The sequence below is a fragment of the Macaca nemestrina genome, chromosome 13 (genome assembly GCF_043159975.1).
Source record: "Macaca nemestrina isolate mMacNem1 chromosome 13, mMacNem.hap1, whole genome shotgun sequence".
NCBI classification, from domain to species: domain Eukaryota; kingdom Metazoa; phylum Chordata; class Mammalia; order Primates; family Cercopithecidae; genus Macaca; species Macaca nemestrina.
In genome coordinates, this window is record NC_092137.1 from 31,895,922 (window position 1) to 31,914,734 (window position 18,813).

Genomic DNA, 18,813 nt, shown 5'->3' on the forward strand with positions numbered 1-18,813 from the left:
CAGATTAGCTTGACTCTGGAGTTGAAGCTCTGAATCACTATTTGTAAAGGAATCAAGTAGGGCTGTGTTATGAAATAGGTTAGTTTATTTCTATTCACTTGGAGGACATTTGCACACACTTCCTTCAAGACTGTAGGTAAGCATTCAGGTAGAAAAGATGACTAATCTGCCCAAGTGCAGTGGCTCACACCTGTAATCCCAGCACTTTGGGAGGCCAAGGCAGGTGGATCATTTGAGGTCAGGAGTTCAAGACCAGCCTGGCCAACATGGTGAAACACTGTCTATACTAAGAACACAAAAGTTAGCTGGCCGTGGCTGTGCACGCCTGTAATCCCAGCTACTTGGGAGGCTGAGGCAGGAGACTCACTTGAACCCAGGAGGTGTAGATTGCAGTGAGCCAAGATCACACCACTGCACTCCAGCCTGATGACAGGTAAGACTCTGTGAAAGAGGTGAAAGAGAAAGGAAAGAAGGGGAGGGGAGGGGAGGAGAGGGGAGGGGAGGGGAGGAGAGGGGAGGGGAGGAGAGGGGAGGGGAGGGGAGGAGAGGGGAGGGGAGGGGAGGGGAGGGGAGGGGAGGAGAGGGGAGGGGAGGGGAGGGGAGAGGGAGGAGAGGGGAGGGGAGGGGAGGGGAGGGGAGGGAGAAAGAAAGGCAGGCAAGCAGGAAAGCAGGAAAGAAAGAAAGAAGGAAAAAAAGAAAGGAAGAAAGAAAGAAAAGAAAGGAAGAAAGGAAGGAAGGAAGGAAAGAAAGAAAGGAAGGAAAGGAAAGGAAAGGAAAGGAACGGAACGGAACGGAACGGAACGGAAAGGAAAGGAAAGAAAAGGAAAGGAAAGGAAAGGAAAGGAAAGGAAAGGAAAGGAAAGGAAAGGAAAGGAAAGGAAAGGAAAGGAAAGGAAAGGAAAGGAAGAAAGAAAACCTAACAAATCTCACGTCTGCAGCTTTAAACCATGTCTCCTCTTGATTTTGTCTCTTTCTATGGCAGGATGTTAGCCCTAGAGTTATCCAATCCAAGTCCTTTACCCTCATTCTCCCTTTGAAGGCAGAGAGCAATCTCACTGAGTCTTCCAGGTCTGTTCTGGTAATGCCTTGGTATTTATAAAAGGAGAATCGTCATCCTGTGAGCAATATATATTATAGTGTAGTTCTTCATGTGGTGAGCCTACCTTTCTTCAAATTATCTATTTGCGCTTCTAGACTAAATGCCCCAAGAAAGCACAGCTTGTGTCTTTCCCTTATTTTTTATTTTTTTTTTATTTATTTATTTATTTATTTATTTATTTATTTATTGAGACAGAGTCTCACTCTGTCGCCCAGGCTGGAGAGCAGTGGCGCGATCTCGGCTCACTGCAACCTCCACCTCCCAGGTTCACGCCATTCTCCTGCCTCAGTCTCCTGAGTAGCTGGGACTACAGGCGCCCACCACCACGCCTGGCTATTTTTTTTTTGTATTTTTAGTAGAGACAGGTTTTTACCGTGTTAGCCAGGATGGTCTCGATCTCCTGACCGTCTTGATCTCCTAACTTCCTGATCCGCCCGCCTTGGCCTCCCAAAGTGCTGGGATTACAGGCATGAGACACCATGCCTGGCCACCTTTCCCATTTTTGAAGAAAAAACGCTTGGCATATAAGGGGTACTCAATGTGTTAAATACACTAAAGACAGGATCTGTATTAGTTTTCTATTTTCTTTGCACCTTTTACTTAGAATACACAAGTGTGAGTTCAGTTGCTTAGTGCCTAGTGCCAAGAAGACTATGGTTGTTGAGTTCACTCCCCAAGTGGGCTTCTCAGATTCTCTGTGTGGGGAAAAAAAAAAAAAAAAACATGGTCTCCTGATAGTGCCTCCATTGTCTCCATCTAAAGGTTTTGTTTTTTTTCTTTGAGATGGCACCTCACTCTGTCACCCAGGCTGGAGTGCAGTGGCATGATCTGGGCTCACTGCAACCTCCACCTCCCACGCTCAAGCAATCCTCCCACCTCAGCCTCCTAAGTAGCTAGGACCACAGGCATGCGCCACCACGCCCAGCTAATTTTTGTATTTTTAGTAGAGACGGGGTTTTGCCATTTTGGCCAAGCTGGTCTTGAACTCCTGAGCTCGAGCGATCCACCCGCCTCAGCCTCCCAAAGTGCTGGGATTGCAGGTGTGAGCCACCATGCCTGGCCCCAAGAGCTTTTTTTTTTTTTTTTTTTTTTTGAGACGGAGTCTCGCTCTGTCACCCAGGCTGGAGTGCAGTGGCGGGATCTCAGTTCACTGCAAGCTCCGCCTCCCAGGTTTACGCCATTCTCCTGCCTCAGCCTCCCGTGTAGCTGGGACTACAGGCGCTCGCCACCTCGCCCAGCTAGTTTTTTGTATTTTTTAGTAGAGACGGGGTTTCATCGTGTTAGCCAGGATGGTCTCGATCTCCTGACCTCGTGATCCACCTGTCTCGGCCTCCCAAAGTGCTGGGATTACAGGCTTGAGCCACCGCGCCCGGCCAAGAGCTCTTTTAAGAGAGACTTTTATTTCCCTTTATTCTTCTCCTACACCCTCACAGTGCCATTGTTTTATAATCTGATGTTAAAATCCATCAACTGCAGTGGGAATAAAACAGTTAAGATAGAAATAATATATAAAAGAGGTAATAAATGCAGTCTCGTGCTTTTTAGTTCACTTGACAAAGCATGACTCGGCTGCTTTGAGGGATTCCCTTTTAATTTTCTTGGGTCAGCTTGTAATTAAATCTTAAAAGAACCTGTCAAGGCCAAGCACAGTGGCTCACACCTGTAATTCCAGCATTTTGGGAGGCCGGGGCGGACGGATCACTTGAGGTCAGGAGTTCGAGACCATCCTGGCTAACACGGTGAAACCCCATCTCTACTAAAAATACAAAAAAATTAGCCAGATGTGGTGGCGGGTGCCTGTACTCCCAGCTACTCAGGAGGCTGAGGCAGGAGAATGGCGTGAACCCAGGAGGCGGAGGTTGCAGTGAGCCGAGATCGTGCCACTGCACTCCAGCCTGGGTGACAGAGCAAGACTCCATCTCAAAAAAAAAAAAAAAAATACAAAAATTAGCCAGGTGTGGTGGTGGATACCTGTAATCCCAGGCATGAGAATCACTTGAACCCCAGAGGTGGAGGTTGCAGTGAGTCAAGATCTCACCACTGCACTCCATGCTGGGTGACACAGCAAGGCTCAGTATCAAAAAAAACAAAAAAAAAGAACTTGTCAAAACTATTCTAGTTTCCTTCCTTCCTTCCTCCCTCCCTCCCTCCCTCCCTCCCTCCCTTCCTTCCTTTGAGACAGAGTCTTGCTCTGTCCCCCAGGCTGGAGTGCAGTGGCGTACTCTCAGCTCACTGCAACCTCCGCCTCCTGGGTTCACACCATTCTCCTGCCTCAGCCTCCTGAGTAGCTGGGACTACAGGCACCTGCCACCACGTCTGGCTAATTTTTTGTAGTTTTAGTAGAGATGGGATTTCACTGTGTTGGCCAGGATGGTCTCGATCTCCTGACCTCGTGATTCACCCGCCTCGGCCTCCCAAAGCATTGAGATTACAGGCGTGAGCCACCACGCCCAGTTGACTAGTTCTTCTAGACTAGTTTTTACTCTCCATTTCCACTGGGTGGTATATAATGGATTCTCAATGAATGTGAACTTAATATTACAGAAAACAAAAGCCAACATTGATCAAACATTTGCCATATGCAACGTCTTAGCTTGGCACAGCACACACAACTCATTTCACAATACAAAAATAAAACTAATTATTGCTTCAATTTTACAGATTATGAGACAGACTCGGAGAAATTAGGTAACTCCTCCAAGTTAGGCTCCAAGTTAATATCTGACTCTAAAACCAACACTCTTTACAACTATGAATCCCAAGTCGAAAAATAAACTTTTACAAACCCTTTTGGTTGAGAGAAGCAAGAGTCTTTTCTACGTGATGTCATGCCTGGACTACGGTTTGAAACTGCTCTCAAGACCCACTTGAAACCGGATTCAGGTAGTGTTGCCCTTTCAGTCTCAAAAATATCTCTTCTCTATGCTGGATACAGGGCATCCTACAGTCCCTCTCCTGGGAATCTCCGTAATAAATTAATTCAAATGAAAATGTATGTGGTTAGTGATGTGTTTGCTTGATTTACAGACCTTTTACATGAAGTAGGAAGATATTTAGAGTTGATTAAATACCATATTATTTCTACAAAACTTTGACAAGTCCATATTTAGATATACGATCTCATTTTACAGAAAATCAGGTATCACTGACTTAGAGTTTGTTTGAAGGAAGCTCCTTTGTCTGAAAACTTCCCATATTAAAGATATTTAATATCTGATGAAGTATTATAACATTAATTTCATCACACTCCCAACTGTACATTTTATAGTCACTTCAGTAGTTCTCAAGCTTCCTATAAACAGGAAGCTTACAAAGAGCTGGGACTCCCAGGCCATACTCAGAGAATTCTGATGCAATTGCTATGGTATCAGGCCTAGGAACCTACTGTTTAGTAAGCATCCAAGGTAATTCTGAACCACATTTTGAAAAAATTGTATTTGAAATAAAAAATTCAAGTACATATTTTTCAAATATTCCACATGAATAACTCAAATAATACGGTCAAAAAGATGTAAATATTTAGGAAACCTAAGTGCATCATTGCCCTCTGGAACAGAGGCTGCTGTTTGTCACCTTGTTAAGTCTTTTGAAAGACTTGTCCTTTCTTTTAATCAAGCCATACAGCCAAGAGTTGGTATGTTCCCTGAGGCTTGGCAGGCACATTGACCTAATTATGTATAAGTGACAAAAAATTAGAACAAAGATATCCTAAAATGGCTTTAAAAGATTAAAAAGGAAGAAAATGAAAAAAATCATTGCCTAAAGATGCCTAAGGCATCTTAAGGAATCTAAATTTGAGGGACATAGAAAGAGAGTAAAAGTCTCATTTTAAATCATGTCATTTAAACCTTGTGAGTCATGCATGTGCCTACCAATCTCTGCAGGCTCAGCAGCAGACTCACATTCTGACATCTCAATGATGAAACTCATCGTTTTTCATTTTTTCATCAGGTGCCCCACAAGGCAGCAATATATTATAGGCAAAGCGGTGGGGGGGTGGGTATAGCCAGATTAATTTAGGTGACATGTAGGTGGAATTAATTCATAAATCAACTCTTCAGGTAGAAATGCTAGGAGACTTCAAAGGAACAGTACTGGATGGAAGAGAACCGACATCACAGATAGAATTGATGGGACACATATTGGACACTGGGACATACAGTGGCTGATGTTATACAACAAAAGAATGTGATTGCTAAGAGAGGTTCCACCATGCCTTCCCTTTGGATCACCTTTCTTACCCAACATTTCTCAAACTTGCCTGATCATAACTCCTACCTAAGCAGGGTGGGAGGAAGAGGTGTTAAGTTCATATTCCCAGGCCCATCTTTGAGTGAAGAGGGGGCCTAGGAATCTATATTTCATGTAATTTTTAAAAATAGCATTCCAGCATTCCATTTTACCTTGGTGTGTGAGAAATTGCAGCAAATGTGGTCCTAATTGGTTATAATCTTGACAACTGGTTTTCAGTTAAAAAACTGGAAGGAAGACCTTAGAGATCCATCAAGCCTAGAACATTTCCCTTCATGGCTTAAGAAGCGAAAACATGGAATATTATGCAGCTGTAAAAAAGCATGAGTTCATGTCCTTTGCATGTACATGGATGAAGCTGGAAACCATCATCCTCAGCAAACTTAACACAGGAACAGAAAACCAAACACCACGTTGTCACTCACAAATGGGACTTGAACAATGAGAACACATGGACACAGGGAGGGGACACAGGGAGGGGTGTGCTGCAAGGGGAGGGACAGCATTAGGACAAATACCTAATGTAGATGATGGGTTGATGGGTGCAGCAAACCACCATGGCACATGTATACCTATGTAACAAACCTACAATTTGTGCACATGTATCTTAGAACTTAAAGTATAATAATAAAAAAAAAGTGAAAACACAGAAACTCAGATCCAGTGAAGTCATTTGCCCTTTGTTATACACAAGCCACAGATGTTTTCAAAAAACCAGCACCTCCTCACTATATTCAAATTTCAGTGAAATAAAAAATACACTGAATGTCTGATTCTGTGTATTTCTGACATCCATTTACAATACAATAAAGACTAGTTTTTAAGAAACATTTTACTTTCCCATCATGACCAAATAATACATGTTCATTGAAGGAAATACAGATAAGCAAAAAAAAAATTTTGTATTACCTATAACTCCACCATACTTGTTAACATCTTGTTAAATATATTTTCCGGTCCTTTAGCTGTTTATATGTAAATAAGTGCCCATTTGGGGGAACAAAAATGAAATCATATTCTTCATACTGTTTTGTGCTATAGTTTCCTACTTACTAGTATGGTTGTCAGCATTTTCATATTATTTAATATTCTAGATCTTTATGGCAATATATTCTATTGCACGAATGTATCATTTATTTATCCATTCCTCTATTTTTAGACCTTTAAAAGGTGTCTTTTACAACTTCCTATAACAAGGTTTACTAACAATCTTACAAAATATATATTTTAAAGTATCATAATTTCTTGGTGTCTAATCAAATATATACACCAAAAAATGAATAAAAATTGTTTAGCTTCCAAGCTATAAATTTCCAGTTCCTCCTCTCTGCCCTCATACAACATGATCTTTCTACTCAGAAAATCCACTAGTGAAGTTTCTTCAAACATCTTGCTCAGAAATTAACAAAGAAGCCAGGCACAGTGGCTTGTGTTGGTAATCCCAGCTACTCAGGAAGCTGAGGTGGGAGGATCACTTCAGCCGGGAGGTTGAGGCTGCAGTGAGCTACAATCCTGCTGCTGCACTCCAGCCTGGGCAACAGAGCAAGATCCTTCATCTTTAAAAAAATAATAAAGTAAAAAAGAAATAAAAGAAGTCCAAATGTGGCAAAAGTCCAGGTCTACTGATGCCAGCCTGTATTATTAACACCCTTTGACAACTACATCACACTTGTGATGCTAAGCACATAATTTTTTAAAATCACAAATCTTTTCATATTAGTTGCATTCAAACAAAGCTTATGCATTTACTTTTCACCTAAAGGTGTGTGCACCAATTCCTCTTAAACACGACACTTTTAATCAACCTTGTATCCATCTTTCTCATATCTATTCACTACCCTGCCAGAGCCCCAAGGGAAAAACAGTATCTGAAGAAATTCCTGACCTGAAGGATTTGATCACCTGCCTTCAGGTGACTGAGCATAAGAAGGTACCAATACCAATGTTCTTATGACAGTGCAGTATGTATTGACCATCACAAGAATATGCTGAGATAAACCACTGCACCTCCTATTATGGTTTGCTGAGAAAGCAGTAGAACAAAACTAGCCAGCTTACCCAGCTATTTGTGCCGAAAGACTGCAGGATTTGAGGTACTCCCTGACTGTATCTCTCAAGTTGACAGGAATACGATACACGAATAGTGGTACTAAATGTAGGCTGAACAACCCTTGGCACTGACCCTGAAAAGCAAAATTAAATTGTTCTTAAAAATCAGCTTTATAGATGTATACTTTAAATAGAATAAAATTCATAAGTTGGGAGGATAGATTAGATGACTTCTGACAAAGATGGACAGTTGTGCAACCATCACAAAAATGATATAGGGTATTTCTATTAACCACAAAATTCCTTGTGACCTTGCCAGCGAATACTTTTACTCTACCTGTGGCACCTAGTAACTACTACTCTGCTTTCTATCACTATAGTTTTGCCTTTTCAAAAATTTTGTGTAACTAGAATTATACAGTAAGTAGCATTTTGAGACTGACTTCTACTTAGCAAAATTGAGATTTATCCACGTTGTTGAATGTATATTCCTCTATATTATTAGTATTCCATTGTAAAGATGTACAAAAATTTGTTGATGCTTTCAACAGTTGATGTTTGAATTTTTTTCCAGTTCGTGACTATTATAAACTGCTACGAACATCTGTATACAGGCCTTGCTGCGATCATTTTCTCTTGGTTACATGTCTGTAAGTGGAAATGCTGGGTTGTGTAGTAAGGGTAACTTAAGAAAGGGTTAAAATGCAAAATAGCTCTACTATTTTATGTTCCCATCAGCTATCTATGATAGTTCCAGCTGCTTCATATTCTCACCATCATTTGGTATTACCAGTCATATCTTCCTGATAGTGTCTGTTCAATTCTTTTTTTTTTTTTTTGAGACGGAGTCTCGCTCTGTCGCCCAGGCTGGAGTGCAGTGGCGGGATCTCAGCTCACTGCAAGCTCCACCTCCTGGGTTTACGCCATTCTCCTGCCTCAGCCTCCCGAGTAGCTAGGTCTACAGGCGCCCGCCACCTCGCCCGGCTAGTTTTTTTTTTTTTTTTTTTTTAGTAGAGACGGGGTTTCACCGTGTTAGCCAGGACGGTCTCGATCTCCTGACCTCGTGATCCGCCTGTCTCAGCCTCCCAAAGTGCTGGGATTACAGGCTTGAGCCACCGCGCCTGGCCCTGTTCAATTCTTTTACCCATTTATTTTATACTGTCGTCTTACTGACTTTCTCAACAATTAGCTTTATATTCCAGATGCAAGTCCTTTATTGGCTGTGTCTTTTGTAAATATTTTCTCCTAAGTCTGTGCCTCATTTTTTCTTCCTTTATTTTTTTTTGAGACGGAGTCTCACCGTTGCCCAGGCTGGAGTTCAGTGCCATCATCTCAGCCCACTACAACTTCTGCCTCCCAGGTTCAAGTGGTTCTCCTGCCTCAGCCTCCCCAGTAGCTAGGATTACAAGAGTGCACCACCATGCCTGGCTAATTTTTGTATTTTTAGTAGAGATGGGGTTTCACCATGTTGGCCAGGCTGGTCTTGAACTCCTGACCTCAAGTCATTTGCTCACCTCGGCCTCCCTAAGTGCTGGGATTACTGGTGTGAGCCACCATGCCCGACCCAGTTTTTCATTTTTTAAATGATATATCTTAAAGATAGTAAGTTTTTGGATGAAGTCCAAATTTTTTTCATAGTGAGTGCTTTTTGTGTTCGAAGAAATCTTTGCCTAACCAAGAGAGAAGTTTCTCCAAAGTGTTTTATAGTTTTCACTGTAGCATTTAGATTTATATCAATTTTAGTATATATTATGAGGACAATTTTAGTATATAGTGTGGCCATCACAAGAAGATGCTGAGATAAACCGCTGCACCTCCTATTATGGTTTGCTGAGAAAGCAGTAGAACAAAACTAGCCAGCTTGCCCAGGTATTTGTACTGAATATCTGCAGGATTTGAGGTACTCCCTGACTGTATCTCTCAAGCTGACAGGAATATAATAGATGAATAGTGGTACTAAATGTAGGCTGAACCACCCCTGGCACTGACCCTGAAAAGCGAAAATAAAGTTTTTATAGTTTTTAAATCGTTTTTTATACTTTTATAAATTGTTTTTGTAGTACGTTATACATTGTTTTTGTAGTACGTTATACGGTATAACGTATATATAAAGCTATATATGACTGGGTGCAGTGGCTCGTCCTTGTAATCTAAGCACTTCAGAAAGCCAAGGCAGGAGGATCACTTGAGGTTAGATGTTCGAGACCAGCCTGGCCAACATGGTGAAACCCCACTCTACTTAAAAAAATAAAAATAAAAAGTTAGCCAGGTGTGGTGGTGCATGCCTGTAATCCCAGGTACACCAGAGGCTGAGGCAGGAGAATCGCTTGAACCTGGAGGCAGAGGTTGCAGTGAGCCAAGATCATGCCACTGCACTTAGCCTGGGCGACAAAGCGAGACGCCATCTAAAAAATGAATAAATAAAGCTATATATACATGTATATATAAAGCTCGAGGTATTTTTTCTTTTGTACATGAATGTCCAATTGATCCAGCAAGTTATCGAAAAGACATCCATTACCCCCATTAAACTGCCTTGGCACATTTATTGAAAACCAATTAAAGAGAAATATATAGGTCATTTTCTGGACTCATTCATATATTCCACTAATCCACGTCTATCGTTTTTTGGTTTTGTCTTTAGACAGGTTCTCACTCTGTTACCCGGGCTGGAGTGCAGCAGTGCCATCATGGCTCATTGCAGCCTCGAACTCTTGACCTCAAGCGATCCTCCTATCTTGACCTGCCAAAAAGCTGGAATTGTAAGTATGAGCCTCTGTGATTGACCCCATGTCTATCCTTGTGGGAATACCACACTGTGTTGACTAATGTTGTCTGAAAATCAAGTAACATAAGGCCTCAATTTTTTGAAGTTAAAATTGTTTTGACAGCTAGGTGTGGTGGCTCACACCTGTAATCTCAACGCTTTGGGAGGCTGAGGGGAGGAGGATGGCTTGAGGCCAGGAGTTCAAGATCAGCCTGGACAACACAGTGAGAACCCCCGTCTCTAAAAACAAAACAAAAAAATTAAGTATCCAGGTGGTGTGGTGCACACCTAAAATCCTAGCTACTCAGGAGGCTCTACCCCATCTCTACAGGGAGGCAGAAGGATCACTTGAGCCCAAGAGTTCAAAGTTACAGTGAGCTATGACGGCACCACTGCATACCAACCTGGGTGACAGAGTGGACGTCTGTCTCCAAAAACAAAAAATAAAAAATAAAAATAAATTTAAAAAATATTTTGACTATTCTATCCTTTTGATTTCTATATAAATGTTGGAACCACCCTGTCAATTTCTATTTTTAAGAACCTGCTAGGATATTGAGAATGCATTGAATCTATCATAAATGTGGGTAGAATAGTATATTGTCTTTCAATCCATTAATATGCTAAATCTCCATTATTTCTGTCTTAACCAATAAGTACGACTCAGGTTTTCTGCAGACATCCTTTATTGGGCTAAGGAAATTCCCTCCTGTTTCCAGTTTAGGAAGAATACTAGTCTGTAGTTTGAATTTCTTGTAATGGGTTTTTCTGGGTTTTTGTTATCAGAGTAATGCTGGAATCGTAAATTGTTGGGAAATGTCCCATCTTGTTCTATTTGATAAAAGAGTTTGTATAAACTTGGTATTCTCTCTTAATGTTTGGTACAGTTTGCTATAGAACCCTTCTAGGCTAAGAATTTTCTGGGTAAGAAGGTAAACAATTTCTTTTAAGAGATAAAAGGCTGTTTTCCAGTTCTGTATAATCTTGCGTGAGCTTTGGCACCTGTGTCTTTCAAAGAATTATCTATTCCATCTAAGTTGCCAAATGTATTGGTCTGATCTACATATATTTTCTTATCATTTTGATACCTACAGAATTTGTGGTAATATTCCCTCATTCATTCCAGATATTAGTTACTTGTGTCTTCCCACATTTTCTAGTGTAACTGGATAGATATTTTTCAGTTGTACTAATCTTTAACTAGATCAGCTCTGATTCCATTTATTTTGCTTTCTGTATCATTAATTTCTATTATCTTTACATTCCATATGCATAATTTGCTCATTTTCTAATTTCTGAGAGAAACTTCATTAAAAATTTTTATTTCCTAAAATGAACTTTTTTTTCCGTAGCCATTGCTTTAGCTGCATCCCATGAATTTTTTTCTTTTCACGCTACTTCCCATGAATTTTTTTCTTTTCATTCATATTTCCTATCTGACTCATGGATTATTTTAAACTGTTTTTCAGCCAGGCGTGGTGGCTCACGCCTGTAATCCCAGCACTTTGGGAGGCCAAGGTGGGTGGATCACCTGAGGTCAGGAGTTTGAGACCAGTCTGGCCAACATGGCCCATTTCTACCAAAAACACAGAAATTAGCTGGGTGTGGTGGCAAGCGCCTATAGTCCCAGCTACTCGGGAGGCTGAGGCAGGAGAATTGCTTGAACCGAAGAGGCAGAGGTTGCAGTGAGCCGAGACTGCGCCACTGCACTCCAGCCTGGGTGACACAGTGAGACTCCATCTCAGAAAACAGTAATAAAACGTGATTTTTATAGCTGGGCACAGTGGTTCACACCTGTAATCCCAGCACTTTGGGAGGCCAAAGCGGGCAGAATGCTTGAGCTCGGAGGTTGACACCAGCCTGGGAAACGTGGGGAGACCCCATCTATACAATAAGTACAGAAATTAGCCGGGCATGGTGGCATATGCCTGTAGTCCCAGCTACTCAGGAGGGTCACTTGAGTGCAGCAACAGATCAAGGCTGCAGTGACCCATGATTGCATCACAGCACTCCAGACTGGGCAACACAGGAAGACCATCTTGGCGGGAAAAAAAAGTTGTTTAACATCAGAATGTTTGACATTCATCCAGATAATTTTGTTATTTTCATTAGTTCTGGTGTGATCAGAGAAAATACTTTAAATAACTTCAGACTTCTTGAATTTGAGACTTGTTTCATGGCCCAGCATATTAGGTCTATCTTCATGAACAGTCCATGTAAGCTTGAAATGAATGTGTGTTTTATTGTTTGGCTAAACAAATTATGTCAATTAGATTAAGTTGTTAAATTGTTCAGGTCTTCTAGACCCTAACTTTCTTTCAATGTATCAATTATAAGACTTTTGAAATATCCCACAGACCTAATTCTCTTTCCCATTCTATCAGCTTTTATGTGTTTTGCAGCCCTTTTATTAGGTATGTAAGAATTAAAATTCTTATTTCCTCATGATGAGTTAATGAGATTGCCAACATGAAATATCCTTGATTATTCCTGGTAATATTTGTTGATCTTGAATGACATTTTATGGAACATAGCCACCCCCCCCAGCTGTCTTTGGATTAATGTTGGCATAAAATTAGGTATTCTTTTTTTATCCAATCTGATAATATCTACCTTTTGTGATGTTTAGACCATTTTCATAAATATGATTGGATTAAAATCTTACCTGCTTCATAGTTGTTCGCATGAACTTTGTTCTTTCCTTTTCTCACTATTTTTGGATTGAGTTCTGTCTTTTTAAAATTATTCCTGGCCGGGCATGGTGGTGGCTCACGCCTGTAATCCCAGCACTTTGAGAGGCCGAGGTGGGCGGATCATGGTAAAACCCCGTCTTTACAAAAAAATACAAAAATTAGCCAGGCCTGGTGGTGCAGGCCTGTAATCCCAGCCACTCGGGAGGCTGAGGTATCTCTTCAACCAGGAGGTGGAGGTTGCAGTGAGCTAAGATCACACCACTGCACTCCAGCAGGAATAACAAAGCGAGGCTCCCTCTCACAAAAATAAAATAAAATAAAATAAATTCCACCTTATTGACTAATTAGCTGTACTTCATTTTCTTTTTCAGTCTTAGTAATTGCTAGGATTTATAATATACAGTAAATAGGCCAGGCGCGGTGGCTTACACCTGTAATCCCAGCATTTTTGGAGGCCGAGGTAGGCAGATCACCTAAGGTCAGGAGTTCAAGACCAGCCTGACCAACATGGAGAAACTCCGTCTCTACTAAAAATACAAAAAAAAATAGCAGGGCCTGTTGGCGCATGCCTGTAATCCCAGCTACTCGGGAGGCTGAGGCAGGATAATCGCTTGAACCTGGGAGGTGGAAGTTGCAATGAGCTGCAATGAGCTGAGATCATGCCATTGCACTCCAGCCTGGGCAACAAGAGTGAAACTCTGCCTAAAAAAAAAAAAAAAAAAAAAAAAACCCAGCAATAATAATATACAGTTAATCTTCAAATAAGATTATGCTACTTCACATACAGCTTTAAGAATGTTGCAGGCTGGGAGTGATGGCTCACGCCTGTAATCCCAACACTTTGGGAGGCCGAGGCAGATGGATCATGAAGTCAAGAGATCGAGACCATCCTGGCCAACATGGTGAAACCCTGTCTCCATTAAAAACACAAAAATTAGCTGGGCGTGGTGGCATGCACCTGTAGGGTTTTGTTTTTTCCCAGAGAGCAGTAAATTATGGCGAGAAGCCCCATGCCCAGCATGGTGCCAAAGAGATGGACTAAAGGGTCCAGATACAAAAGCTCACTCAGCTCAGCATAGTTAGGCAGCAAATAAGTTGATTTAGAACTGGCAGTTACTCCAAGTTCCAATAAGGGGTAAGAGGGAACACATAGTGGATACAAAAAGCAATACAAATTCAGCAGATGGAAAGGCAAACATATGAGCAGGTATTTATAGAAAAAATGGCATATCCAAGACCCAGCAAGGGGCAAACAAGGACCAGTCATACTTCTAACACTTGGCTGTTATGTCAACACTTTTGTATATAGGTATCATGTAGAAAGAAAGAATAAATGGGACAATCTCTGAGTTGACTGAGAACACTTTCTTGAGTTAACTGACAGAAAACTTTGAATTGGCTATTTTTTCCTAAAATAAGTTGACATGAGGAAAGAAAACCCAGATAAAAACTGAGTTTAGAAATCACAATAATAAAACTGGTGTTACAAAACTGGTGGTACAAAAGCACAAAAACAAACAAACAAACAAAAAAACATGGTGGAATTCTACTTTAAAAAGATAGAAACACACACGTCGTATGCTCAAAAAATATTAGCAGACCTACCATGTACCAGAAAGATTAAAAAATAAAAATTTGCAGTGATAATCTTTGCAGAATGAGACTATAAGTGACTTTTTTTCTATCCTTCTATTTAAAATAAAAATATTTGATTTCTCCCTGGAAGTTTTCTTTTTTTATTTTAATGTATTTATGGGTTAGAACATGGTCAAGGTGTGGATAAAAGCAACTTTTGAGCTTACAGTTTCAGCTAGCATTGTCAGGTTGGTGGGGAAAGAAGCAGTTTATTCTGTCTCAAAACCTTCCCCCCTCCCTGAGACAGAATCTCGTCTGTCGCCCAGGATGGACTGGTGTGATCTCAGCTCACTGCAACCTCAGCTTCCCAGGTTCAAGTAATTCTCCTCTTCAGCCTCCAGAGTAGCTGGGGTTACAGGTGCACACCATCATGCCCAGCTCATTTTTGTATTTGTAGTACAGAAGGGCTTTTGCCATGTTGGGGTTGGTCCGGCCTCAAATGATCTGCCTGCCTCGGCCTCCCAAAGTGCTGGAATTACAGGTATGAGCCACCATGCCCAGCTAATGCCTCAAAACTTTTTAAAACATTTTCTTTAGTTTGTTTTTTTTTGTTGTTGTTGTTGTTTTTATGTGTGTGTGTGACTCTAGCCAAAGATAATGTCTCAAAACACTTGCTAAAGTGAATGCCTTAAATTAAATGGCCAAATGTTTACATTCTCAGGAAGGAAAGGAGTTATGGAGGGATTTGCAGGGGTCACCATTTCAAAGTACCCAGTACCAGACCATACTAAACCTGGCTAAAAGCATCCAGAGTAAGTGTTGTTTAATGCTCAGTCCACGTTCAGGGGAAAAACAGTTATTACTGATTCTACTAAATGTTGAATGCAAGGCCAGCAACTATAGGAAGTATAAAAGCATTATGCTTCTGTGTTGAGGAAATTTATTATCTAGTTGAGAAAATAACAGAGTGCTAAAACTGCAAGTGAAAAGGCTACAGAAATCCAGAGAGGAGCATCAATTAAAGAAGGGTAGAGAAAGCAACAGAACTGGTTGGCAAATGATATGTTTCAGGAATAATTTACTGCTCTCTGACACATATGGAAAGGCGAGGCATATGGAAAATGGGAGAGAAAAAGTGGTATCTTCCTAGACAGCAAAATGAGGAAATATTGAGCAGGAAATTTACCAGATTCACAAATTCCAAAAAGTTCAGAGAACAACTGAAATGACTGAAATGAACGTTGGTTTTGGAACAAGTTAGGCTGGACTCAAATCCCAACTCTGCCTCCCTAATAGGTAGATGCCCTTGAATACGCTTACTCCCCCCGTGAAATGTTTCTCCCAGTTTGTGACTTGTTTTCTCATTCTTGTCATTGTCTCTTGACATTGAGCATTACTTTTAAATATTAATGAAGCCTAATTTCTTTTTCTTTCTTTCTTTCTTTCTTTCTTTCTTTTTCTTTCTTTTTTTTTTTTTTAAATAGATCAGCCTAGCTGGCTGCTGAGCAGAAACTCCCCTCAGTTCCTTGCTGTGTGGGCTTTCCCAACATGGTAATTTGCTTCATCAAAGTCAGCAAGGGAGATAGTCTGCTAGCAAGAAGTGACATACCCATAACGATGATTAGAAGGAATTTTCTCAAGGGGAAGGCATTACAAAATGTTATAAACATCAAGAGGCACAGGAGTCATCGGGGGTCATCTTAGAGGCATGTTCTTTACACATCTTAAACAGACTAAGGTTTATTTCGGGGGGCTGAGGGAACCTAGACCATCCAAGTTTTTGGCCATGAGTGTCCCCAAAAGTATAGGAATTATTCTTGGTCAGAAATGTTTTCTAAGCTGTGAAAACATCTACCTAAATATGGGATTATTATAAGAATTAAATAACATAAGGTGTAAGATTGAATCACACTAAGTTGCAGTTTGTATAAGTAAACAACAGTTAAATATCAGCAATTTTATATGGTTCTTAAAGAACATACAGTCTGTCGTGTGGTAGGTACTCAATATTTGCTGAACTACACTACCTTATTCCATGAAGAAAATGAACTTCATTTAAAAAGAAAAATCTTACCAGAGGGCACCATGTTTTCTGTACAGCTCTTAAAAGTCTAAATTTACATACTGGCTCAGTCACTTACTAGTGGAGTGGCATCAAATCAGTTACTTAACCTTTCTAAAGTGTGTAAAGTGAAGATACTTACCTATTCTGTTCATGATTATTTACAGGACTAAAACACTCTCACAGGGTAGGTTATCAGATTGTAACTAATATTAAGATTTGTAAGAAGTATTTGACATAAACCAATTAGAATAAAATCAAGAACATGAAACCAACTCTAAACTAAACCTTGAGGAAAATGCTGAGGTTGACAAAGTAGGTTCGCAAAACAAATGAGCACAGCTGTACCCAATTTTCATAGTGGTCCTAAGGGATTCTAATAGTTACCCAAAAAAAATTTTTTTTTAATTTTGCATTTTCAAAAGCTGTAGTTTTGAATCACATCAGCTTTCACTGAACTGTCTAGGACTTTCACATATATAATCTCTAAGTATTTGTATAATTTGTATTATATGTTACATGGCCTAAGCATCATCCATGAAGTTGACCACTCTGTTTATACATTTAAACTTAAGGTAATGATTCTAAAACTTTTATTCTGGGACATATTCTTTCTTGCTTTCCTCCTACATCCACAACATTTACCACATAAAAGGATTTGTGGTGTTACTTTTAATAATATATTCTAAAATCCTACCTTGAGCTAAAAAAAAATTTGTAAAGATCACATAATCTCTGAAGAGTTTCCCGGGAAGAATTTAGCTAAACAATTCCTGATGAATGGTGATCTCCCCTTTTCTTCACCAAAATTTCTCATGACTGTGTGATTTTACGTTCCCGAAGTTGCATGAGTTAAGTTTTTTCCAGGGTCCAGACTCATTAATGTGTGTTTAAAACTATCCATCTAATCTTTATCATATCTATCTATCTATCTATCTATCTATCTATCTATCTATCTATCTATCTATCTATCTATCTATCTATCTATCTATCTATGTTTTTGTAGAGATGGGGTCTCACTTTGTTCTCCAGACTGGTCTTGAACTCCTGGCCTCAATTGATCCTCCCACCTCAGTCTCCTAAACTGTTGATATCACAGGTGTAAGCCACCGCACTTGGCCTAAAACTATTGACTAAAACAGAAAACAGCTCCTCACCATCACATAGAGTATGTTCCTTCTCAAATATAAAGATACAGTCAACTCTTTTAGATTCAACGTTTTTTTACTTAACTTTTCCTCCAAATCCAATTTCCTCAAATCGAGGTTCATGTCTGCCACTTACCTTGAACTTTTTCTCCTCTTTTATGTTTGGGGTCCAAAATCAAGAACAATACTCTAGAAAGACTTACAATGATGAGTATGTGCGCGAATGCCGCAAAACACTGTTAGGACAAGCAATTCCCCTCCCCTCACATACTGTATGTATAATGCCAGATTATTACCCTCAGCAAGTACACGGCATTAGCAGTGTTTCTATTTCCAAGAGTTATTTATCATGAGAACTCATTGATTTTCATGAATGAAAGTACATCATAGATAGAGATGACCAACCTATCATTAGTTTTTCAATGGTTTAGTAAATGTTGTTGGTCAACCATTCTACAGATCTAATTCATCCAAAAATAGTATTTAAAAAACAATGACTTTTTTCTTTAAAAGAGGGAGAAGACATTGGTTGAAAATAACAACAAAATGGAAGAAGCTGCAACCTTTCTGTTGACATCTGATTAAATAAACTCAGATTGAAGTTTTTTTTTTTTTAAGGCCTGCATAATTTGCCCTACTATATACAAAGGAACCTCATTCAAGAAGAAACTAAAAAAAAAAAATTTTATTAACAATTTGTTGGTGAAAAAGAAAACAATGTCTTTACATACATGTTTACAAAATATTTCTATAAAATAATTGTTTTCCTTTCCTTTTAAAAGATTTTTTTCATTTAGCAAAAGATTAAAACATTATTTACCACAAGCAATGAAACCCAGCACTTTTATATAAACGGTTTTATCTTCCCTTCACCCGTTTCCTTAAATTCAATACTCTTACAGGCTACCTAAGTTGATAATAACATTTAGAAGGATGAGCATGTAGTATGATTAATGGTAGAACTGTTGTGTTAGGCGATAACGCTAAAGTTGTAAGTGCTACTTGAGAATATAAAGGATCTGGAGGATTTTTTAGGGTGTGGGAACATAAAGCATTCTAGAATATCACAACCAAGGGAGAAAATGCCCAACACCATCCCTGCACTCAAACATGGGACTGCTAGGTCAGAGTATTCACTCAATTAAGCTATAGTCTCCATTTTTAAGTCA